The 24,845-nt window shown below is 36.1% G+C and overlaps 2 long non-coding RNA genes across 9 annotated transcripts in view; one reads left to right on the forward strand and one right to left on the reverse strand.

The window, feature by feature from the left end:
• LOC141541661 (uncharacterized) overlaps window positions 1–3,942 on the forward strand; it is a 56,067-nt gene extending 52,125 nt beyond the window's left edge. The window contains exons 2-3 of the long non-coding RNA XR_012481870.1: window positions 1,291–1,476; window positions 3,604–3,942. This is a non-coding gene — a long non-coding RNA (uncharacterized LOC141541661). The remainder of the gene's footprint in view (window positions 1–1,290; window positions 1,477–3,603) is intronic.
• Window positions 1–24,845, reverse strand: part of LOC141541660 (uncharacterized) — a 91,514-nt gene that overhangs the window by 33,950 nt on the left and 32,719 nt on the right. For all 8 annotated transcript variants that reach the window (XR_012481867.1, XR_012481865.1, XR_012481868.1 and 5 more), the window contains 2 exons: window positions 3,513–3,672; window positions 2,443–2,544 (listed from right to left, as the gene is read on the reverse strand). This is a non-coding gene — a long non-coding RNA (uncharacterized LOC141541660). The remainder of the gene's footprint in view (window positions 1–2,442; window positions 2,545–3,512; window positions 3,673–24,845) is intronic.

A 24,845-nucleotide genomic window follows, 5' to 3' on the forward strand; every position in this document is an offset into this window, starting at 1 on the left:
TAAGTATGAACATCTTACAACTTTAACCTATACTTATGGTCAAATTAAAATGTAGGGATGATATTCTCCCAAAAGGGAAGTGATTAAATAAAATAAGACAAAAAAAAATTTCCCCTCCTGGGGCTAGGCTAAGTGACTTGCCCAGGGTCACACAGATAGAAAGGGTTAAGTGTCTGAGATCAGATTTGAACTCGGGTCCTCCTGAATTCAGGGATGGTGCTCTATCCACTGCGCCACCTAGCTGCCCCCCATTAAGACAAAAATTAATGTGAAAGTTTTATAATTAAATAGAGCAATAAATTTTGAGAAAAGCAACAAGATTGGATTGTTTTCTCTGAGAAAGAAAAAGTTTTCTAAAAACTATTGATGTATATGATTGTTTTGTAAAAATATGTTTATCATGGAAATTCAGGCTTTGAGCATGTTTTAATCATTTCTAAAAATTGGATTTTACACATAAATTGTAAGGATAATAGGAAAGAAAGTAAAATTATATTCGCATTATTAAAGTATCTGACTGATAATTTTAGAAAGTAGAAGAACTCATTTTAGGGTTGGATCCTCATAAACTTTTTTAAAAATTCTTTTATCAGGTACAGAATATACATAAGGATAGAAACAACAAATGGTATGTGAACTGAATTTCTCTGAAGTTTCAAAATTGGAGAATCCAATTTAAATGATATTACTAGCAGAATTATCTAGGAAACTCTAAATTTGGACTCAGGGAGCCCCTTTCAGAGCTGTCCTAAGAATAAGCATGTTGTCCAAGGAAAGATATCTAAGGACCAGATTACTACATGAAACATCTGGGACTCAAAATGTGTCACTAGAATGGGTCACTAGAACACAAGATGATTTTAGTTGCGTTGAAGTTTTCTTGATTACTTTGGTAACATGTAAATCTTTCTCAGAACTAGTCCATTGTGAGACCTCTAAATAGTTTGACCTGTAACTAATTTTGATTTTTTTTTTTCTGAGACAATTAGGATTAACTGACTTGCCCAGAACCACACAGCTAGGAAGCATTAAGTGTCAGAGGGTCAGATTTGAACTCGGGTCCTCCTGACTTCAATGTTCTATCCACTGTGCCATCTAGCTGCCCCAACCTGTACCTGATTTAATGTAATTAGGCAATTATGAGAAAAAACTTTATTGCATTGTTTGAATCCAACTCTGTGTGTCTGGGAAACTGGATCATCTCTATGTGCTGTTTAAAGACTCAACCAAGGACCCACGTTATACTGAGCAGAACCTCAGATTCAAAGCTGAATCTTTTTTCTCTAATAGGTTCTACCAGGTCCTTCTGACTCTCCCAAAGCTGCCAAACTTACGGACTCCTGGATCATCAGAAGAGAGCCCCTGCCCTAGACTGGATGACAGGAACCTCATCCTCCAGGACCTCAAGATTCCTCTAGTAGAGGCCCAGAACAGCCAACATCCAGATGAGACAACTGTCCCAAGATTCCGGAAAAGGTCTGAGTATACAGTCTTTGTTGGGTTTTTTCCTCTTCCCTTTTGTTATGTGCCTAACCACCAAGACCCCATTTCAACATGCAATGGCATTTTCTCCCCCTACATTCATGGTCTCCCTCTCTTTTCTCCTAGGCAAGCAAACAATGGTTAGCAATGCTATCTGGGGCATACTTTCCTGGTAGGTCTCCTCAAAATGCCCTTGGTCACCATCTTGTTCTGGCCCAACTGGCCTTTCATGACATTTTGGCTTATTTCCTTTATTGGTCAGAAGGTTGGGATACTTTCGATCTCTTCCCTTTGGCTAAAAGGGGGAATTGTCAAAATATTAAGAAATACCCTGTTTTCTAGAGCAAAAGCTCAGCAAGCAGTCTGTGCTTTGAGCTTAACAATAACATTAATAATAATAATAAACAATTGACATAACAATCATCCTTTGCACTCACCCTCTGGATGATCTCTCCCTTGGACCTGTTTCGGTCATGAAGTCCTGCTATGAATCAAACTTGTATCATTGTGGCTGTTATCCCTCATTGTTAGGGCTTTAGCTCACTGCATAGCCACTGGTCTAAGTATTAAGGTTTAGCCACACCAGAGCTGTCCCCTTCACTAGTAGTGGGGCTCCAGCACTGCTTCTAGCTTGTGAGCTCACTTTGAAATTAAACTCCCGAAGATTTGTTCCTGGCTCTCCCTAGCCTCTAGGCTGCTGGCTTTGGCTTTGGCCATCCACAGGTTAAAAGTCTGTTTAGTCCAGTTGAACACACACACACACACACACACACACACACACACACACACTTATAATAATATAACAGGCCTTCTGGTGTGGCTTGGGCTTGTGATTTTACTAAGGAGTCAATGTCCCCAACAATTATATTCCTCCCCAGCTTGGGCAGCGAGGAAGCTAATATGGGATCAGGCCTGAAGGGCAGCTTTAAGAGTTACTTGAGAGAATGGGCTGGGACTCACCAAGAGAACAGGGTGCAATGCTTCCCTTCCCTTTCCCCACTGCCCCAGCCTGTCGGAGACCTGTGTAGTTCCTCTCCTCAAGCCCATGCTTCCTTTTGGACCCTGGAGAAGAAAAAGATCAAGTACCAAAATATGAGACTAGTTCTCCTTTCCCCTCTCCCCACTCTTTTAAAAAACATCTCCTGCATTCTGAGAGGAAGGGGGACCAAGATATGAAGGAACTGATGACAGATGTCCCTTTCTACTGCTTAAGACGGACGTCACTACATTTTCTATACTTTTTTTGCTGTTAAAGTCATCTGATCTTATTTCTCATGAGCATCTCTGCCTGACCCCATTCTTTTCATTTTTGTGCATCCTTTTGTTTGTGGTTTGAGGACTCTGGACAGCTTGGGGAGCCACCTAGGAAACAGGGACCTTCCTTGACATAGGACTCAGAGTTTTTCTCTCTCTGATCAGAGGCATCATAAAAAATCATCAATATGTTTCAGAACTTTGCTTCCCCGGCAAGGATTGTTACACCTTAGGCCTTTATAGGTAGCCTTTCAAACCGTGAGGCAAAACCTGGTGTGAACCAAAGTGGTTACAGCTCTGTATGTACCTATTTGTCTCCCCGAATGAATGTAAGCCTTTTGCCTTTGTATTCTAGCACATCTTTGTAGCTTAGCAGAGTTCTTAGTACAAAGTAAGCACTTAGAAAAGCTCCTTCCTTGACTGATAAGAATATATTGCATCTTTACCTATACCTTCTATCATCCCCAGCTTCCTTGAAAGCTCTACCTCCCATAGGAAGGCTACCCTGATCCTTCTAATTATTAGTAGCCTCCCTGCCAAAATGATTTTTATTGTGTATTTGCCCAACTATATAACATAAATACAAAAAAGTAGCAACCACATAAAGTCATATATATTTTATTTTTTATTAGGAACTTAATCATCAACAAAAAAAATCAACAAATTTTATTTTACAAACTTTATAAAGGGGAACAAAATGATTATAAATGAAATGGTGGATTTTTACCACTTGTAATTTTTTTTAAGAATATTAATTTTAAGAAGTATAGCTCTACCTTTTTGACTCTGCCACAGAAGCTTTACTCTAGAGCCTGGAAGCCAAGGAGACTTCTGCCCAGTAATGGCTTTCCCCTTTCATTCTCCAAGCTCTGGCAGCGGTGGATTATACCTGGGGGCAGACTTGTTCAGTGTTGCTGATCTTGACATTAGAAGAACCTTGTGGGAGAAGAAGCAGAAAGGTATTATAAGCAAGCAGATACCAGAGAACCCTTCCCAACTGCGAGAAGCGGGCTAGAGATCTAGTGCAGAGCCATGGAAGACATCCAGCAGAGATCTAGCCCAGGGCAGGTAGATATAATGACTGCTTAGCTGAGGCAGCGAGGACCCCCAAAGCGGATCATGATTTCAGCAAAATCGGTTCTGCTTCTTGAGCAAATTGAGGAAGAAAGATAGACTTCTTCCTTTCCCTCTTTCCAGAGAGAAGCCAAATGTCTCCATAGATTGTTTAAATGAATTAATTTTTTAAAAGCATTTGTTAAGTGTCTATTATTCTTCAGGATCATACTAGAACACTGGGGACATAAATAGAAGCCAACAAGACAGTCCTTACTCTAAAAGAGCTTACATTCTTCTCTCCCCCCCCCCCCCCCCGAAACAATTGGGGTTAAGTGACTTGCCCAGGGTCACACAGCTAGGAAGTGTTAAGTGTTTTGAGATCTGAATTCAGGTTCTCCTGACTTCAGGGCTGGGGCTCTATCCACTACACCACCTAGCTGCCCCCAAAAGTATTTAAATTCTATCAATCAACATTTATTAAGTGTGACTCAATGTCAGACACTGTACCAAGCTTCTCTTAAAGGGGCCCACACAGTGACATGAGCTAGAAATTACCTGAAAGGGAAGATGAAGCTCACTGATCAGAGCCCAGGGAGAGAGCAAGGAGTTCTTGAGGGAGAGAGCTAAGGAGAATGAATAACCACACTGGAAATGACAAGGTCTTAAAATGGCAGAGACTTTGACTTTCTGGTATCTGTCCAGAACTTAGGCTACTCAGAAAGGAAAACGAAAGATTTGGGAGTATTATTTCTCTTCCCTAAAAGGCCACTTTTGGTATAAACGTGTTGTACAAAATGAACCTGAGTTACTTTTTATAATTTATTAATATAATTTATTAATCAGATCTAGAAATACAATAAGGAAGAATTGGTGGTTTCCTTTCTAGAGATGGAAGACAATTAGTTCAACAGCAACCAAACTGAACCAAGATGTTCCTAGTAAAAAAAGCTTGAGCCATTTATAACCTGAGGAGGCCAGTCCTAACAAAAAAGTTCCCATACACACCAAAATATTTAGAGCAGGACTTTTTGTGATAGCAACAAACTGGAAACCAAAGTAGATGTCTATTGTTTGGAGAATAGCTAAATAAACTGTGATAAATGAATTTAATTAAATATTACTGTGCTGTAAGAAATGATGAATGAGATAAATTCAGAGAAGTGTGCAAAGATTTCTATGAACTGACACAGAATGAAGTAGGCAGAGCCAAGAAAACAATATATCCAGTAACTAGAACAATAAAAATGAAAAGAATGGCATGCCAAAAATAAAAAATAAATGCAACAAAATTATGTATTGTAAAGGGTTTACTGCCTTTTTCCTTTAAATTTTTAAAATTTCATTACCTACTAACTTATTCTTTCACTCCGAAATAGAAGCTGTCATTCATAAAAAATAAGTATAGTCAAGTAAATAAGTTTTTTTTTTCCATATCTGAAATCATATGTTTCATTCTTCACCTGTTCATCGTTTTTCTGCCAAGAGAAAAAAGGCATGCCTTGCCAATAATTTCCTAAAGTCATAGTTGATCAGAATTCTGTTATCTTTCAAAGCTGTTTTTTTTTTTTTTTAACAGTATATGTCATCACATAAAATATTCTCTGGATATTCCTCATTTCATTCTGTACCAATTCATTCAAAACTCCTTGAGTTTCTCTTAATTCTTCTTATCTACTTTTTAAAATTAAATATATCCACCTTTTTATGAGTGTAATATTTCAATATTTAATTTATATTCACAACTATGTTCAGCCACTTCCCAATTTATGAACACATACTTTACAGTTCTTTGCTAAAGTACTGCCATAAATTTTTTTTATAAATATAGGTCTTTTATTTTTCTTTTTTAAGTTATTTGGGGTTTATGCCTAATAATGGCATTGCTGATAAACTGGGAAAACATTTTTATAGGTCAAAGGTTCTGATAAATGCCTCATTTTCAAAATATATGACTCTAATTTATAAGAAATCAAGCCATCCTCCAATTGATAAATGGTCAAAGGATATGAACAGACAGTTTTCAGATAAAGAAATTGAAACTATTTCTAGCCATATGAAAAGATGCTCCAAGTCATTATTAATCAGAAAAATACAAATTAAGACAACTCTGAGATACCACTACACTCCTGTCAGATTGGCTAGAATGAGAGGGAAAGATAATGCTCAATGTTGGAGAGGATGTGGGAAAACAGGGACACTGATACATTGTTGGTGGAATTGTGAATTCATCCAACCATTCTGGAGAGCAATTTGGAATTGTGCTCAAAACGCTATCAAACTGTGCAAGCCCTTTGATCCAGCAGTGTTACTACTGGGCTTATATCCCAAAGAGATATTAAAGGAGGGTAAGGGACTTGTATGTGCAAGAATGTTTGTGGCAGCCCTCTTTGTAGTGGCAGAAAACTGGAAACTGAGTGGATGCCCATCAGTTGGAGAATGGCTGAATAAATTGTGGTATATGAATATTAATGGAATATTATTGTTCTGTAAGAAAGAACCAGCAGAATGACTTCAGAAGAGACTTATATGAACTGATACTGAGTGAAAAGAGCAGGACCAGGTCATTATATACTTTAATAACAATACAATATGATGATCAATTCTGATGGACATGAACCTCTTCAACAATGAGATGAACCAAATCAGTTCCATTTGTTCAATAATGAAGAGAACCAGCTACACCCAGCGAAAGAACTCTGGGAAATGAGTATGTCCCTCTGTTTTTGTCCACTTGTATTTTTTATTTCCTTCTCAGGTTATTTTTACCTTATTTCTAAGTCTGATTTTTCTTGTGCAGCAAATAACTGTATGGATATGTATAGTTATTTTTTTAATATATACTTTAACATATTTAACATGTATTGTTCTACCTGCCATCTAGAGGAGGGGAAGGAGGGGAAAAGTTGGAACAGAAGGTTTTGCAAGGGTCAATGCTGAAAAATTACTCATGCATATATCTTGTAAACAAAAAGCAATAATTAAAAAATAAAAATTTTTAAAAAGCAAAAAAAAAATTAATAATGACATTGCCAGATTAGTGTGTATATATAGTTCGATGATTTTTGTGTGTAAAAGCCAAAGTGCTTTCCAGAATAGTTGAACTGATTTACAGCTCCACCAACAGGAGAGTCCATCAACTCTTCTTTTATTTTTAGAATTCTTATTTTGTTTTTATTTGGGTTTTTTAATTTGGTGTTTTTTGAAAATTTTTATTGATCTTTTCTTTTTTCTTTTCTTCATGAATGTGTTTGCAGAATATAAATTGACCCTTAAAGACAGCTTTGACCATATCCTAAAAGTTTTGTTATATTTTTGTCTCAAGCTTTTTTTTTAATAGAATTATTCTTTCTTTCTATATTTTGTTCTTTGACTCAGTCGTTCTTGACTAGGTCATTACTTAGTTTTTATTTAAGTCTGAATCCTTTATTAAATTCCCCTGATTATGATTTTTATTTATGTAAGTATATTGTATGAACAATTTTTTATATTGTCTCTCCATTACAATATGAGTTCCTTATAGAAAAGGACTGTGCTTTTGCCTTTCTTTGTATTCTTGTGTACAGCAGAATGCCTGACTAAATCGTCTTCAAAATAAATGCTTATTGACTGCTTTCTGACTACATTTTGATCAGGAAACAGTTTTTGTTTTTAAAGATCTATGTTTTTTTGCATTTGTGTATGACAGATTATATACTATTACATGATTCATTTTTATAAAGCTCTCATGGTTACAAAACTCTTATATTTAGCATTTAACAATCAGTTAATAAACACTTATTGTCTACTATGTTCTGTGCACTAAAATATAAAGAAAGGTAAACTATCATCTCTGACCTCAAAGAGCTTACAGACTAATGGACAAGTTAATGGATTGTGGATCCATACAGGGCTATCTTATCTAATTTTCTAAAATTCTATTCAAATTTTCAATTTCTTTATATTTTTGTTAGTTTTATCTAAATTTGAAAGGGGCACATTAAAGTCTCTATTAATTATTGTTCTACTATTTTTCCTCATAGTTTAATTAACTTTTTCTTTAGATATTTAGATGTTATATCATTCAGTGCATGTATATTTAGTATTGATATTGCTTTTTTAACTATGGTCCTTTTACATATAATATCATTTCCAAGCTTTTTAAACTATGTATGTTTTTATTGTTTCCTTGCTTGGAATTGCTAATCCTACTGTTTTGGATTTACCTAACAACATAATGGATTCTACTATAGCCTCTCATTTTTATATTGTGTGAACCTTAATTTTTCAAGTGTATTTCTCATAAACAATATGTTGTTGGTTTTCTAATCTATTCTTCCACATTCTTCTATTATATGAGTGAATTAATCCCAGTTACATTTATGATAATAATTATTAAGTTTTTTCTCTTCCATGATATCCTAACATAATGTTTCCTTACTTTGACTCTATCTTTCTCCTTTACAAAGAAAAAGAATGGGGGGATAATAAATTAAACCTTCCTAACTTAATTATAATGGGAGTGATTTGATCCCACTCCTTTGTTCTTCCTCTCTACATTTATCCTAGATCCAAATTTTTAGGTCTTACCCTTCCTTTCTCTCTTTCCTTTTAAATCCCATCTTTAGGAGAATTAGCCCTCTATAATTGACGTTTGTCTCAGTTGTGACTGTTTCCTTTCCAGCAACATATTCTATATAAAACTCTCTTCTTCCTTCTACTGTCCCTCCTAATTTTCCTGCTTACTTTAAAGTGTCCCAACACCTATCACTGTGCCTCACACATAAGAATACTAAATAAATACTGGATTTGTTTACTTCCCCTCCCCTTCATATGAGTGTGGTTTCTTGCACTGTTAACCTCATAGTTTCAGGGGAAAAACATAAGAAACCATCATGCTAATATTGGGTATAAAAATATTATTGTGCTTTTCTAACAAGCTTCGTTAAAATGACTGTTAATATAGCCAACAACAGATATATGAGCTCGGAGACAGGATTGAAACACCATCATATGCTGTAATAATCTCCCAGGAGTTTAGTTATGATGTTGGAAATTGAGGGGAAAGGCTCAATGGATTTTACAAAGTATCTATTTACCATGCCAAATTGCAATATGAAAACATTCTTTGCAATGCTCTGGAAAGTTTTTTGGGTTTAGATAGTTTTCAAAATACATGGCTCCCTTTCACCTGTCAACAGATTCCACAACTACAATGCATTTCTTCTTGAATCCTTGAAGTGTATGCAATTTATAAATCTGCTGAGAAATGTAATTTTTTCTCTCTCAAAAGCTGATGAATTCAAGGCAAACTGGCTAAAAATGGCTTGCTATTCTTATATAGGTATTTGTATATAAAACAAAGTTATCTGTTAGATTTTTAAATGCAATATAAACTTATATGAAAAGAATAATGAAATCTGATGCAACCTAGAACCTTGTTTTTAATATTCACTCAAGCATCAATTCTGTACTAAGTGACATCATCTGCAAAATGAGGGGACTGAACTGAATGATCTCTAAAGCCTTTCACATCACAAAAATCTTACAATTTGGCAATTTCTCTACCTTTGGTATTTAAGTAAGTTCCAAGTTGCCAGGTGATGTTGTGAGTCTGTAAACTAGTTCTTCAGCTTTTTGCAAATAAACCCAAATGCTATAAAATAGGTTAGAGCCCTCATTGAAATTGCATTTAGTTTTATCTTTATTAATCTTTAATAAAAACAACGTAATCAACAGAATTTAGGCATTTCTTAGCAATAGCTAAAAATGGAGTTGACATTTTTACCACTAAAAGACCCACCAGGGAGTTTTAGGAAACTAACCACCCAGCTCACCTTGAAGCAGAATTGGAAAATGTGTCCCAGAAAAATGTGGATATGGAAAATCAAAATGAATGGGGTTTATCTAGTAATAAGATTCTCAGTGTAAGCTTGTTATGGGCCAGAACTCTGAACTTGAAACAAAGGATTCTTCCAAGGTACTAAGTCAGTGGAATTGATAGAGACAAGTAATCTAATTTAGCCTGGTTCAGTATGATTGATTTAATCCTACAAGGAGATATTATGGGCCAGAACTTGAAACAAGGTACTAAGTGGATTTGAGGAGACAATGGTTAAATCTGGTTTAGCATCTATTTAATCCTACAACGAATAATGGTTTGTTAGTGATATAATGATTGGTTTATACTCAGTGTGGGGCATATAGGCAAGAAGCTCTAGGGGCCAGAAGAGACAAAGGCACTAGAAGCTCTCTGAGGCTGAGACAGATTCATTCCATCTTCCACCTTTGTGGTGGCTGGAGGCTGAAGCACAAACCTTTGGATATTTGGAGAGACTCAGAGGGCAGAGAAGGAGGCAGGAGTTCAAGCTCACGGAACCATGAAGAGAGGAAGGCCTCCAGAAAATTAGCAGAGCCCCAAGTGAAGGAGATAAGACTTTGAAGGAGACAATAAAGGATTTGGACTTTAACCCCTGGCTACTCCTGTGATGATTACTGAACTGAAACAAAGGCTGCTCCCAGAGAACCCCAAGAAAACCTCAACAGAGAACATTACATTTTAGAGAAGAACATTACATCAGCTCTGCCTCTGGTTCCTCATCTTCCTTCAAGTCTCAACCAAAATTCTACCTTCTACCAAAATTTCCATTCCTCCTTAATTTTTGTGATTGCTAGCTTAATTGAGGTGGTGGATAATTGAGGAGGAGTGGATAAAGCGCTGAACCTGGAGTCAGGAAGATCTGAGTTCAAATTCAATCATTTACTAGCTATGTCAAGTCATTCAGGATGAGAAGATGACCTTAAGAGGACAGTGACCCATGTATCCTCAGCTGGCCCAAAGTTGGAAGCTTGCGTGAGCTGCTCAGACAGTACGTAGCTGAGAGGAAGATGGGATATGCCTGTCCAGCAGTTTTACAGAACATTTCATGTTTTGTTGTTTTGAGTAGCAAACTCACAGGAAAATATTATAGGAATGATGTTATTGCATCATGATATATTTTGAATAGATAAATGGTTTCCATTCAGTGCTAACACTCCCAAAATAGTTGGGGCTCATAGAATCACAGATTTAGAGTAAGAAGAAATTATAGAGACCAATTATTCCAACACCCTTTATTTTACAGATGAAGCTACTGAGTCCAAGAGACTCCTCCAAGATTCCATAGTGAGTAGCAGAATTTGAATTCATATCTTCTTTTTTATTATTATTAAAGTTTCTTTTCCAAAACATATGCATTCATCCTTGCAAAACCTTGTGTTCCAAATTTTTTCCCTTCTTTCCCCCTCCACCCCTTCCTCAGGTGGCAAGGAATCTAATATATGTTAAATGGCAATTCTTCTATAAGTATTTCCACAATCATCATGTTGCACAAGAAAAATCAGATCAAAAAGGAAAAAATGGGGAAGAAAACAAAGTGCAAGCAAACAACATAAAGAGTGAAAATGCTATGTTGTGGTCCACACTCAGTTCCCACAGTCCCCTCTCTGGGTGCAGATGGCTCTCTCCATCACAAGACAATTGGAACTGGCCTGAATCACCTCACTGTGAAAAGAGCCACGCCCATCAGAATTGATCATCTTATAGTCTTATTGTTACCATGCATAATGATCTCCTGGTTCTGCTCACTTCCCTCAGCATCAGTTCCTGTCAGTCTCTCCAGGACTCTCTGAAATTATCTTGCTGTTTGTTTCTTACAGAACAATAATATTCTATAACATTCAAATATTATAATTTATTCAGCTATTCTCCAGCTGATGAGCAAACACTCAGTTTCTAGAAAACTTTCTTCTGCATGAGTAGAGGTGAATCCATAAGCAATTGGTGCTGATTCTTTTGGGTTCTGGGGTGGCCTTTAGCTCCATTCCCTGATTCTGGTTGTAGACATTGCCTCCAGGAGCAAAACAAAATGTTCTGTTTGGTATTCCGCCTTCTATTGGAAGCCTTCCCCAAATCCTCTTAATTCCAATATGTTCTTTCTTTTAATCATTTCCTATTGTGGATGCCCATCAATTGGAGAATGGTTGGGTAAATTATGGTATATGAATGTTATGGAATATTATTGTTCTGTAAGAAATGACCAGCAGGATGATTTCAGAAAGGCCTGGAGAGACTTACATGAACTGATGCTGAGTGAAATGAGCAGGACCAGGAGATCATTATATACTTCAACAACGATACTGTATGAGGATGTATTCTGTTGGAAGTGGACATCTTCAACATAGAGAAGAGCTAATCCAATTCCAATTGATCAATGATGGACAGAGGTAGCTACACCCAGAGAAGGAACACTGGGAAATGAGTGTAAACTGTGAGCATTTTTTGTTTTTCTCCCCAGGTTATTTTTATCTTCCGAATCCAATTCTTCCTTTTGCAACAACAACAACAACAACAAACAAAATTCAGTTCTGCACATATATATTGTACCTAGGATACTATAATATATTTAATATGCCATAACATATTTAATATGCCTGCCATCTAGGGGAGGGGATGGAGGGAAGAAGGGGAAAAATTCAGAGCAGAAGGGAGTTCAAGGGATAATGTTGTAAAAAATTACCTATGCATATTTACTGGCAAAAAATGTTATAATTATAAAATTAATAAAAATAAAAATTTTTTAAAGAATCATTTCCTATTTATCCTATCTACAGCTTGCTTTATCCATATGTGTTTGCCTGTTGTCTTTTCCATTAGATAGCAAGCTTTCTGAGGGCAGGGACTCTTTTGCCTCTTTTTGTATCCTTAGCACAATGAATGGCACATAGTAGGCACTTAATCATTTATTTGATTAACAATTTATTGATTATTTTTTTCTTGGGAAACTGGAGCTGCAAGGAGCATTTTTCCCAGGGCAGCTGTCACTGACATTGAAACCTATGTTCTTGAATTTCCACAGTGGTCATCAGGCTTGAAAAGTCCCTCTTTCATCACAATCACTATTAAATCTCCTGTTCTCAGGGAAAGACACATAAAGTAGAGGAGGTGGTTTGGTCCTTGAAATTCAATTTCAGAGTCACTTAGATAGCTTATGTGCTCCTTGCTAGGTATAAGAAGCCATCACATACCATATGTATGTGTGTGTGAGGGAAGGAAGAGGGTCTTCCCTTTCCCCATGGGCAGTCCAAGGGAGAGGTTCAGACATGAAAAGTGAGTGTACCAGACAATGCAGCCGCTCCTTTTAAATCTACCAAGTGGACCATTCTTCATAGCTCAGTGGCCAGTCGTTTTTGATGTAGTTCCCAGGAAAGGTACATACATGAGGACTAATCAGAAGCCTCTGGTTGTACATGGTCTTTATGAAAGGGCTCATTGGAAGGAACCAAAGTTTATCCCCTTCTTCATGGGATGCTCCATGGTGGATATTCTACCATGTTCCATGGAATGGCCACTGTTGCATTTAATTCATTTAGTTCAACAAATATTTTGGAGTACCTATTGTATATTAGGCACTGTGTTCAGTGGAAAGGTCATACATATCTCACCCTAAATCCCTGCCTTTGAGTTTATACACTATATAAATAAAGAAGCCCATTGATTTGGAAAGGAGAGCACCAAGAAACAGAGTGAGTTGAGAGGGTATAGAAATCAAGAGAAATTTCTTGAAGGAGATGGTACCTGAGTTGATTCTTTTAAAAAAAGTGAGGAAATGAGTAAAGGATGAGGAAAAAAATCATAAAGATGCTGCATATCATTTATCATTGTTATTATTCCATGTATGGCAGACAGCCTATGGGAAGGCTCAGAAATAGGAGATAGAATGCCAAATTTGGGGAACTACAAGTAGATTCATTTGGTTGGAACTGAAAATGTATCAAGGGGAAAAATGTGAATAAGTCTATAAGATAAGAGAGAACTAGTCTGTGAAGGGATTTATGTGATAAGATGAGAAATATGTGCCACCAGATCTGTGTCTTTAGGTTGATTCTTAGTCGAGAAGGGAGAGACTAATTGTAACAACCCAGGGGAGAGGTGATGGGGGCCTGAATTCGGTCAGCATCTGCAAGACAGGTGAGATATTGTGGAGGTGTCAGGTTTTGCAGCTGACTGGGATGGGCTTGGGCAATAGGAGGGCAAAGAAGAGAGAAGGAACCAGTAGTGACTCCAGAAGGTTGGGGACGTGGGAGACTAGATGGACAGTGGTGACCTCCAGAAGAATACGCAAGTTTAGAGGGGAAAGGTAAGGCTGTTTTAGGTGTATTTAGTTTAAGATGACTTTAAGATATTCTTGTTGAGAACTATTCAGTTCTACACATATATATTGTATCTAGGATATACTATAACATATTTAACATGTATGAGACTGCCTGCCATCTAGAGGAGGGGGTGGAGGGAGGGAAGGGAAAAGTCAGAACAGAAGTGAGTAGAAGTAATAATGTTGTAAAAAATCACACACACACCCTCGGAAAAAAAAAAAAAAAAGGGCAGCTATGGCGCAGTGGATAGAGCACCAGCCTTGAATTCAGGAGGACCCGAGTTCAAATCTGGTCTCAGACACTTAACACTTCCTAGCTGTGTGACCCTGGGCAAGTCACTTTACCCCAGCCTCAGGAAAAAAATAAAAATAAATAAAATAAAATAAAAAATTACCCAGGCATATGTACTGTCAATAAAAAGTTATAATAAAAAAAAACTCTTAAAAAAAAAGATTCTTTTGAAGTTGGTGAAATGGGACTGAACTCTAAGAGGAGGGCTGGGACTTGGGAATTGCTGGATCCTAGCTCAGAACACTAAGTCCAAATGTCTCACTCTACAGAGGAGGTTAAGGTTGGTGAAGCAGCTGCTGGAGGTCACAGAGCCAGTAAGGGTCACAGATGAAATCTAAAGTCTGGTTCTCTGACTAGAACTACAGTCCATTCTGCCACACTGCCTTCATGATTCACCTGCATAGATCATCACCCTAAGACCACCTGGGAAAATGTCTATACAGAGGATGCTCAGAATTTGAACGTAACTACATGTACATGTGTGTGTACTTTACTGTCTTGGTCACTCTTTTTCCCCCAGCCCTCTAACCTCCTCTCTTACCCTATCTCCTGCTTCCTTCTCTCTTCCACATGTAATGGCTGGGCAGCAAAGTTGGAGGAGCAGCAAAGCTGTTTATTTTCTTATTCCCTACTTCCAACAGGAAAAGAGAGAATCTAGTTTTCCCTGGGCCATACCTTTCTCCTCTCACTATGTGGTCCCAGAGGTATGACTTTTTCTTGGTCTATAACTCTCCCTTTTTCTTTCTCAAGTCAAACCTTGGATATTTGTTTAAGGAGCTGAGCTCTGGTGACCCACTGTCCAGACTAGGGCAAAATGATGCTGTGAACCATGTGCATTCCCTGAAGGGAAAGTGATCCATGTAACAAGACTATATATCCTTAAGTATTTCATATCAACTCCATCCTTAAAAAACAAACAGCTGTTATTAGATCCTATTTTCCCAGCCCACTTCTCATTTCCTTTTCTAGTTCCTTAAAAAAGCCATTTACACTAGGTGCTTCCATTTTCTCTCTTCTCTGTCTCTAATCTAGCTTCTACCTTGAAAAAACTTCTGCCTACACACACACACACACACACACACACACACACACACACACACACACACACACCCCTTGGCAGGATACTTTCCAGGGGTGTCCACATTGAAAATGAAATTGTCACTCACATTGCCAGAGCTGGCTCAGTGTTTGGGAGGTTCCAAAGGTAAGGGTGGGAGAGGAGAGGAATCAGACTGACTACAAACTGAAGGTCTGCAGAGCCGTTGTGCTGACTTTATCGTCCTATGCCTGTGAAACCTGGCCAGTGCCATGCTAGGAAACTGAATGGCTTCCATTTGAATTGCCTTGGGATGCTAAAGATCACCTGGCAGGATCAGGTACCAAACACTGAGGTCCTTTTACAAACTATACTGCCCAGCACTCCAATTCTACTGCAGAGACAACTCTGCTGGGCTGGCCACATGTTCAAATGCTAAACGTACGCTTGCCAAAAAAGGGTATTTTATGGAGAACTCACACAGGGCAAGTGCTCACAAGGGGGGCAAAGCAGAACTGAATGAGCTCAGAAGAATCCTGAGATGTGCAAAGTTAGAGAATCCACCCAAATGAACATAGGGATTATTTATGTATAATATGTGGCGGAGCACTCTGAGCCCGTGTGGGTCTGATCAGCCACAGTCAGACACACTCTAACTCGACTCTAACATAGTGATGTCATTTTGATCCTTTTCGAGAATGATGGGCAACAATCAACTGGCTTCTGCCCTCATGATTCAACTGAAATTGCTCTCTAAGAATTGCCAATAATCTCTAAGGGCCAAATCGAATGGCATTTTCTTTTCTCAATTTTTATCCTTCCTGACCTTTTTAAATCAATATAACATATAAGTAGACAAAAGTTCAATTTCCTTTATTTTCTCTCATTTGTTATCATTTCTCCCTTTTCATTTTTTTGAAGTGATTTATCTTTTTCTCTCTCTTTTTCTATATGCTCTCTCTCTGTCTCTGTCTCTGTGTGTGTCTCTCTGTCTCTGTCTCACACACACACACATACATCACCCCTCTCCAAATTAGCTAATGGTTTCTTGTCTCTATTTTTATAGTCTTTTAAAAATTCTAGTTTTATTTATTAATTCATTGGTTTTTATTTCTGGAACTTGTGTTTTACATTTGAGGAGATTGATTAATTTGTTGCTTTGGGGTTGTTTTGTTTTAATTACAAGCCCAATTCATTCATCTCGTTTCTCTCATTTGTTAATGAATGTATTTAGAAATATTGTCTGCTTTAACTGCACAAGATAAGTTTTTATTATTTTTTCATTGTTTTCTTTTTCTTTTATAAAATACATAGTTCTTATGCTTTTGCTTTTTGATACACATAGGACTGTATTATTTAGTTTCCATTTAAGTATGAATCCTTTCTTCAAATTCAAATATCTCTAATGATTATAATTTTTATTGCACTGTAGCCAATAATGGATATGTTTGATATCTCTGCTCATCTACTTTTGTTTATGATAGTTTAATACCCTAACAGATAGTTTTTTGTAGCGATCTATGCTATACATACACACACACACACACACACACACACACACATACACACACTATATATATATACACGTACAGACCTGTATATATGTATATGTGTAAATATATACATATGGACACATTTATATATGTGTGTATGTACATAGTTAGGTAGGTATGTATACTGATAACCATAAGGAATAGGGATCGGACCTATGATTTAATTGCTATAGAGAATTCCTGGGGGAAGAAATGTCTTTCACTAGTATAGGTCATCACACACAATATTCTTGGAGAGTTGCTTTGAACACTGAGAATTCATTATTTGTCCAGAGCCTCACAGCCAATATGTGTTAGGGATGATATTGATAATCAGGACTTCTTGGCTTTAAATCTCTCTCTCTCTCTCTCTCTCTCTCTCTCTCTCTCTCTCTCTCTCTCTCTCTCTCTCTGTCTCTCTGTCTCTCTCTCTCTCTCTCTCTCTCTCTGTCTCTCTCTGTCTGTCTCTCTGTCTCTGTCTCTGTCTCTCTCTGTCTCTGTCTCTCTCTGTCTCTCTGTCTCTCTGTCTCTCTCTATCTCTCTCTGTCTCTCTCTGTCTCTGTCTCTCTCTGTCTCTCTGTCTCTCTGTCTCTCTCTCTCTATCTCTCTCTCTCTGTCTCTCTCTCTGTCTCTCTCTGTCTCTGTCTCTGTCTCTGTCTCTCTGTCTCTCTCTCCCTCTCTTTCTGTCTCTCTCTCTTTTTCTCTCTTTCTCCTTCTCCCTCTCCATCTGTCTGTCTCTCTCTTTCTCCTCCTCTTCTATTCCACATAGCTTCACATAGATAACTCATGCTAAATTTTCTAAAATTCTATTCAACACTTTTCTTGCTGATCTTGTTGATAAATTCACCTAAATCTGAAAAGTATACATTAAAACCCTCAAAAAGTATTTCTTTGCTTTCATTTATCCCTGTGACAATTTAGTTTTTCCTCTGGTATTTCAGGTACTATGCTATTTGGTACTTATAAATTTAGCACTGATATTACTTCATTAGTTCTAATGAACTTTAGTGTCCTTATCTCCTTACTGCTTAATTACTGCAGTAGCTTCTGGGGAAATATTCTTGCTCTAAGTGTTTCCTTATTCCAATCCATTCTCCACTCAGCTACTAAAATGATTTCCCTAAAAACACAGATCTAAATATGTCAACCCCCCCCCCCAATAGCTTCCTATTGGCTCCAGAAACAAATACAACATGATCTATTTGCCATTCAAAGTCCTTCATGACCTGGCTTCCTTCTACCTTTCCAGTGTCTAGTACAAAGTTGGTTCTTAATAAATTTTTATTAAATTGAATTGAATTGTTTGGACAGGTAGGAGGAGAACAGGAGAGAAGCAGAGTATTTGGCACCAAATAATAATGTCAAGAATATGGGATATAAAATGTGTTGTTCTTGAAAAACAATTTATTATGATTCTGCCTAGCCTTATTTCTATTTTCATCAATCTTGAATTGAACTGAGTATGGCTTATTTAAAAAATAAATCTTTAGATGTTCACTAACAATTACTTCAAAAACTTTTTCTAGAGTTTTTCCAGGAATTTAAATAACATTTACTGATTTCAGTTAAGCAAAAACTCTAAATTCATTTTTAAAAACTAATCTCTTCACTTTTAAAATAATCTGGGACATATTCCCTTGCAGCCTTTCAGTAACTTTCCCCTACTCAATGATCTTTTTTTCTTTGAATTTATTTAGTATATTATTTTCCCCAGTTACATGTAAAAACAGTTTTAATATTCATTTTTAAAACTCTAAGTTCCAAATTTCTCCCTTCCTCTCTCACCGTCCTACCCTTTATTGAGAAGGCAAGCAATTTGATATAGCTAATACATGTGTTGTCATACAAAATATTTCTATATTAGTCATGTTGTGAAAGAAAACAGAGACCAAAACAAACAAAAACCTCAAGAAAAATAAAATAAAATACAGTAAAAAACTATACTTCAATATGTATTCAGAGACCATCAGTTTTTTCTCTAGGGATGGATAATATTTTTTCATCATAGGTCTTCAGAGTTTTTTTGGATCATAATATTGCTGAGAATAGCTAAGTCATTCACAGTTGATCATCTTACAGTATTGCTGTTATTTTGTACACAGTACATTTCACTTTGCATCAGCTTGTGGAAGTCTATCCAAGTTTTCTGAGAGCATCCTGCTCATCCTTTCTTATAGCACAATAATATTTCATCATAATCGCATATCACAACTTATTCTGCCATTTCCCAATTGATGGGCATCCCCATCAGTTTCCAATCCTTTGTCACCAAAAAGAGCTGCTATAAATATTTTTATATGCATGTCCTTTTCTTTTTTGTTCTTTATATCTTTTGGGATACAGATCTAAAAGTGGTATTGCTAGATCAAAAGGTATGCACAGTTTTATAGCCCTTTGGACATAGTTCCAATTGCTCTACAAAATGGCTGAATCAGTTCACAACTCCACCAACAATGGATTAATGTCTTACTTTCCCTCCATGTCCCCTTCACCATTTGTCTTTTCCTTTTTTGTCCTATTAGCCAATCCACTACACATGAATTAGCACCTCAGAATTGTTTTAATTTGCCTTTTTAAAATCAGTAGTAAATTAGAACATGTTTTCATACAGCTATAGATAGCTTTGATTACTTCATCTGAAAACTGTTCATATCAATGGCTCTTATTTTTAGAAATTTGCATCATTCTCTATATATTTAAGAAATAAGGCCTTTATCAGAAAAACCTGCTTCAAGTTGTTTTTTATAGTTAGTATTGCTAACTCTATTTTCCTCTATCCTACCCCCTCCATTTATTTCATTCTCTCTCTCTTTTCATCTATTCTTCCTCAAAAATGTTTTACTTCTGCTTCTCCCTGTCCCAATATGCCTTCTTTTCTATCACTCCTCCTTCTCCTGCCTCCTTCCTTTTCTTTTTTCCTATAGGGTAAAATAGATTTCTATACCCAATTGAGTATATATATGAGTCCCTATTTGAGCCAATTCTAATGAGAATAAGGTTCACTCATTACTTTTCATCTCCTTCTTCTGTAAAAGTTCTTTCTTGCCTCTTATGTGAAATAACTTATTCTATGTGCCTTCTAACTATATATACCCCTTCTAAATGCCCAAATAATGAAAAAAGTTCTAAAAAGTTATAAATATCATCTTTCCATGCAAGCATGTTAATAATTTAACCTTATTAAGTCTTTTATGATTTCTCTTTTCTGTTTGTCTTTTTGTGCTTCTCTTAAGTCTTGTATTTGGAAATCATATTTTCTGTTCTGGTCTTTTCATCAACAATGAAAGTTCTCTATTTCATTGAATATTCATTTTTCCCCTGAAGGACTATATTCAGAAGTTTTATTATCTTATTTCCTTTGCTCTCTAGAATATGATATTCCAAACCCTCTTATTCTTTTATGTAGAAGTTATTAAATCTTTTGTTACTGTGATTGTGGCTTTACCATATTTAAAAAGCTTCTTTCTGATTCCCTGCAATGTTTTCTCCTTGATCTGGAAGCTCTAAAATTGGCTATAATATAATATAATATAATATAATGTAATATAATATAATATTTTGGGATCTCTTTCAGGTGATGATCAATGGATCCTTTCAATTTGCACTTTACCCTCTGGCTTTAGAATAATAATTTCTTTTTTAAAAATTTTTATAATTATAAATTTTTTGACAGTACATATGCATGAATAATTTTTTATAACATTATCCCTTGTATTCATTTTTCCAAATTTTCCCCTCCCTCTCTCTACTCCCTCCCCTAGATGACAGGCAATCTCATACATTTTACATGTGTTACAATATAACCTAGATACAATATATGTGTGTAAAACCGAATTTCTTGTTGCACATTAAGTATTGGATTCCGAAGGTATAAGTAACCTGGGTAGATAGACAGTAGTGCTAACAGTTTACATTCACTTCCCAGTGTTCCTTCTCTGGGTGTAGTTGTTTCTGTCCATCATTGATCAACTGGAAGTGAGTTGGATCTTCTTTATGTTGAAGATTTCCACTTCCATAGAGCATTGAAGTGTACAGCGATCTTCTGGTTCTGTTCATTTCACTCAGCATCAGTTCATGTAAGTCTCTCCAAACCTCTGTATTTGTCTTGCTGGTCATTTCTTACAGAGCGATAATATTCCATAATATTCATATACCATAATTTACCCAACCTAGAATAATAATTTCTTGAAAGATGTCTAGGCTCTTTTTTTGATAATGACTTTCAAATAGTCCAATAATTTAAAAATTATTTCTCCTTAATTTATTTTCCAGGTCAGTTGTTTTTTTTTTTCAGTGAGGTATTTCACATTGCCTTCTATTTTTTCATTCTTTTGATTTTGTGTTATTGTTTCTTAATTTCTCATAAAGTCAGTAGTTTCTGTTTGCTCAATTCTAATTTTCTTCAGTGAGCTTTTATACTCCTTTTCCATTTGACAATTATGCTTTTAAGGCATACTCATTTTTCACGAATTTCTTATATTACTTTTATTTCTCTTCCCAAAATTTACTTACTTCTCTCTTACTTCATTTTCAAAATTGTTTTTGAGCCCTTCCATGGCCTGAGACAAATTCAAATCATTTTTGGAGGCTTTGGATGGAGGAGCTTTGAATCTGTTATCTTCTTCTGAGTATTTGTTTTGATTTTCCTTGTCACCATAGTAACTTTATATGGTCAGAATATTTTTCAGTTGTTTGCTCATTTTCCTGGCCTATTTCTTGACTTTCAACTCTTTGTTAAAATAAGGCTCTGCTGATGATTTCAGAAAGGCCTGGAAAGACTTGCATGAACTGATGCTGAGTGAGATGAGCAGGACCAGGAGATTGTTGTATACTTCAACAACAATACTATATGATGATCAATTCTGTTGGACATGGCTCTCTTCAACAATGAGATGAACCAAATCAGTTCCATTTGTTCAATAAGGAAGAGAACCAGCTACACCCAGCGAAAGAACTCTGGGAAATGAGTATGGACCACAACATAGCATTTCACTCCTGTTTTTGTCAGCTTGCATTTTTGTTTTCCTTTTCAGATTATCTTTACCTTCTTTCTAAATCCAATTTTTCTTGTGCAACAAAATAACTATGTAAATATATATACATATATTGTAGTTAACATATACTTTACCATATTTAACATGTATTGGCCAACCTGCCATCTGGGGGAGGAGGGGAAAAGTTGAAACAGAAGTTTTTGCAAGGGTCAATGTTGAAAAATTACTCATGCATATGTCTTGTAAATAAAAAGCTATAATTAAAAATAATAGGGCTCTGCTTCCAGGGTGCAGGGTGTGCTGTTGCAAATTTCAAGGGTTTTGTGCTCTTTCCACTGTGCTATGTAGCTGCCCCTCAATGGTCTTTCAAAGAAGTAACTTAACAACATTGTGTCTTATCTCTATTCTAAGTTTATTGTAAATTGGTTTACTGAACTTCTTATTTTTTATTGAAGCTTTTTATTTTCAAAACAAATCCAAGGATAATTTTTCTCCATTGATCCTTGCAAAACCTTGTGTTCCAATTCCACCCCCTTCTCTCCACCCTAAATGGCAAGGAATCCAATATATTTTAAACATGGTAAAAATATATGTAAATCCAATATGGTTTACTGAATTTCTTATATATTTCTTCTTCCTGAATAAGTAGCCTGTAAGATCCTCAAATTACAATTTTACTTCTAATCTTGCTTGCATTTATTTTCACTCAAATGCCGCCCTTATCATTGTGGAACCAAACTACATGGAAGCTTTACTTTTTTATATAACAAGGAAATGGACATGTAGTTTGTCTTTGCTCATCTCCCAAATGGAAAGAAACACAAATTTAACAATCTGTGGGTTAGCGCTCATCCCCTGCCTGGGAGATGAGAAATGCTTGGGCAAGATAAGAGGAAGCATGGAATGGATAATCTATGATTGTTAATAAAGCTTCTACTTTTTTAACCTGGTATTAAATACTCTATGCTATATGTGACTATAAATGAGTTTAAATAAAATGAAATAGTTAAGAGATGCATGGGAAGAATCACTGGGATGAAAACAAAAGAAACTATAGCTTTTAATTGGATGTTTCAGACCAGTCCCAAGCGAATATAAGAAAGCAGTACTATCCACACAAGGAGTTAGTGACGTACTGTTGCTTTGATAATTTCAAAAGGACCCAGGAAGCTCAGCAGATGCCCCAGAATGCCCATGTAATTACTGATGAACTTTTCTGCTTTTTCAGAGTGTTATTGTCAGATCCTTTATACTTTGTCATTGAAACAACATGCTCTTTGTTCCACTCTCCAATCAGAAGGGTTTCAGGAACAGAAAGTATTTATAAGGTATAAGTACCAAGGCTCATGTGATTTTACAGGATGGTGAGATACCAAGTCCTAAAGAAATCCAGAGGAGAGCAGCCAGATAGGAAATGAATGACTAAGAAAGTAGTATTTTGTGAAAATTACTTTTATTCATTTTGTCAACTATTTCCCATTACATATAAAAGAATTTTTGTCAATCATAAAAAAAAAAAAAAATTCAAGTTCCAAATTCTCTCCTTCCCTTCTTGAGAAGGCAAACACTTTGATTTCCGTTATACATGTGCTAACAATTATACATGTTAGTCAAGTTACAAAAGAAAACACAAAACAAAACAAAACAATAAAAACAAAGAAAGCTTGAAATAGTATCCTCAATCTGCACTCAAAGTTCATCAATTCACTTTCTAGAGGTGAATAACATTTTTCATTATGGGCCTTTTGGAAATGGCTTAAAAGTTTCACAATTGATCACCCTTAGAATATCACTGTTAAGGTTCAATGTTCTCCTGATTCTGCTCACTTCACTTTGCATGAGTTTATATAAATCTTTCCAGGTCTTTCTTTTTATGTTTCTCTTAAGTTTTGTATTTGAAAGTTAAATTTTTTTTATTCAGGAGGCAGCTAGGTGGTGCAGTGGATAGAGCACCTGCCCTGAAGTCAGGAGGACCTGAGTTCAAATGTGACTTCAAACACTTAATACTTCCTGGATGTGTGACCTTGGGCAAGTCACTTAATCCTAATTGCCTCAGCAAAAAAAGAAAAGAGAAAATTTCTCTTCAGCTCTGGTCTTCTCTTTAGAAATGCTTGACAGTCCTTTATTTCATTAAATATAAATTTTTCCTTTGAAGGATTAAACTCACTTTTGCTGAATAGGTTATTTTTGGTTATAATTCCATCTCTTTTGCCCTTGAGAATATCATGTCTCAAGCCCTCTGATTTTATACCATGGAAACAGCTAAATCTTTTGTGATACTGACTATGGCTTCATGATATTTGAATTGTTTCTTTCTGGCTGTTTGAAATATTTTCTCTTTCATCTGGGAGCTCTGGAATTTGAAAATTTTCTTTTTGGATCTCTTTCTGATGGTAATTGGTAGATTCTTTCAATTTCTATTTTATCCTCTGGATTCAGGACACCGGGGGAAGTTTCCCTTGTTAATTTCTTAAAGTATGATCTCCAGGCTCTTATTTTGATCATGACTTTCAGGTAATCCAATACTTCTTAAATCATTTCTCTTCAATATATTTTCTAGGTCAGTTGTTTTTCCAAAAAGATATTTCACATTTTCTTCTTTTCCTCATTTTTTGACTTTGTTTTATTATTTCTCAATGGCTCAAGAAGTCATCATTTTCTATTTGTCCAATTCTAATTTTTAAGGAATTATTTTCTTAGTCAGTTTTGAAAATCTGGCCAATTCTGGGTTGTTGTTGTTGTTTTTTCTGAGGCAATTGGGATTAAATGATTTGCCCAGTTAGGAAGATCAGATGCTCTATCCGCTGTACCACCTAGCTGCCCCCAATTCTACTTTTTAAGGAGTTATTTTCATCAGTGATTTTTTTGTACCCCTCTTTCCATTTGGTCAATTCTGGTTTATTTTTCTTCAATATTTTTGCACTTCCTTTACCAAGATGTTAATTGTCTTTTTAGTTTTCTTCCTTTGCTCTCATTTCTTTACCTAATTTTTCCTCTGACACTCATTTGAATTAGCTCTTCCAGAAATTC

Source organism: Sminthopsis crassicaudata, chromosome 4, assembly GCF_048593235.1.
Source record: "Sminthopsis crassicaudata isolate SCR6 chromosome 4, ASM4859323v1, whole genome shotgun sequence".
NCBI lineage: Eukaryota > Metazoa > Chordata > Mammalia > Dasyuromorphia > Dasyuridae > Sminthopsis > Sminthopsis crassicaudata.